We start from the raw sequence: 1,837 nt of genomic DNA, 5'->3' as shown, positions 1-1,837 counted from the left end.
GGGGTTACTCGCAATGATAACTATAAAAAGGCAAAGCGTGTGTTATATAATGATTTTTTCAAAATTAATAATAAAAAGCAAAATACTTTTTTGTGATAATCATTTTTAGGTTGGTATAGATTTTGGCCGATATCTTCTAGACCAATAGGTCTTTCACAGTGATTCTTGCAGAAATAAGATTTAAATATGTCTACAAACATATCCCATCATACATAATTCATTTTACATCTTTAGTATGCTGGTTTTAGGCGTATATATTGGAATTTTGTGAAATTTGTATTGAGGCAAATATTGCTTTTTTCGATTTATTATACAAACATATTACATTTCATTTTATTTTATTCTTAACGATAAACATTTAATCTAAATAATCAACAAATTAGCATTTTATATTTTATTACCATAATTTATTTCACACAAAGAAACACATTTGATCCTAAAAATTTATAACTGTCAAACCTTAAATCACATTATATGAATGACAGTCATTGTATTTTCAACGATTTCTCTACATATTTTATATATCCACACCAGAAACAAAATTAATGCCATAAGTAATCGCCACGATTACCTGACAATCAACATGAAAATGCGATTTACATGATTTTTAAATTTGTCAGTAAATTTTCAAATAAGCTTAACACAAGTGTTTCGTTGCCGTCGTTATATTGCATGCAATTTATTTACCTTTAACACAACACAAAAGAGAACAACAATAACTACATCAAGAAAATGACATCGCATAAAAATAAATATAAACGCCATCTTCTTTATGGCCAAATGAAATATTTTTATTAGATGCAGAGCAGAAATCTTTAACTATACCCCAAGTCAGTCATGCAGCCAGCCGAGCACCTAGAGAGAGAGAGGGAGATTCACCGTAAGCAGCCCAGTAGCATTGATATGAGAACGGCCATTAGTCTGAGCTTCTGTAAATCCTTTTGATGATGAAAAGGAAGTGTGATTTAAGCCTTAAACGCCACAAGCAACTACCTGTCTCATAGTCCTTTTAGCTGCCACATGACGATGAGGCAAAGAAAAAAACAACAACAAGACGACGACAACAACGAGAAAAACCCATTATAGAAATGAATATGAAAATAAACACGTTTTTGTTTCAGCGGCTTTCTTTACTTCTATCTTCTACACTATCAGCATAATGTTCCAAACGCCTTGCCTTATGCAATACAAAAAAAGCAATTGTGTTATATCGTAAATGCCCTGGAATATATGCTTTACGAAATATATTTATCTTTTTTCTTGGTTTTGTCGCGAATATGAAAATCATGCAGAGCTTAAGTATGAATGAAAAAGCAAAATTGTTCCTTTTTCGAAATGAAAATAAGAAAATGTAAATGCAGGGAGGAAAAAAAATACCGTGGACATTTTATGGTTTTTATTAAAGTTTTAGTCCAACAACAAAATAAAAGAAAACGAAATGAAAACAAAACCCCAGGTGATTCCAAAAGAATATTATCAAAAATATACATTTTCGTAGATGAGTATAGAATTGTATTAATCTGACAAAGAACAATATGCAGTTCTGGTAGAAATGAGAGGTCTTGGCAAAAAGATATTTGAATAAATAATATATTTGAAACCGTTTTGTTTGAAGGTGTGAAATATTAATTTAGATTAAAAAGTTACTTCACACGTAAAACAACTAAACTTATAATAACCAATAAAGAAAGTACGAAAGTCTTGACAACTTTGAATATGTTCGAGATGTTCCTATGGCACTGATATGAAATGGTCCACCTTTAAGTATACCGATCATCATATATCGACTGACTGAGTCGATCTAGACATGCGTGTCCGTCTGTCCATTATAATTTGG

The sequence above is a fragment of the Musca vetustissima genome, unplaced genomic scaffold, assembly GCF_032173495.1.
Source record: "Musca vetustissima isolate MV318-11 ecotype Yass unplaced genomic scaffold, APGP_CSIRO_Mvet_v1 utg19442, whole genome shotgun sequence".
NCBI lineage: Eukaryota > Metazoa > Arthropoda > Insecta > Diptera > Muscidae > Musca > Musca vetustissima.
Note: the sequence above shows the minus strand (reverse complement) of the source record.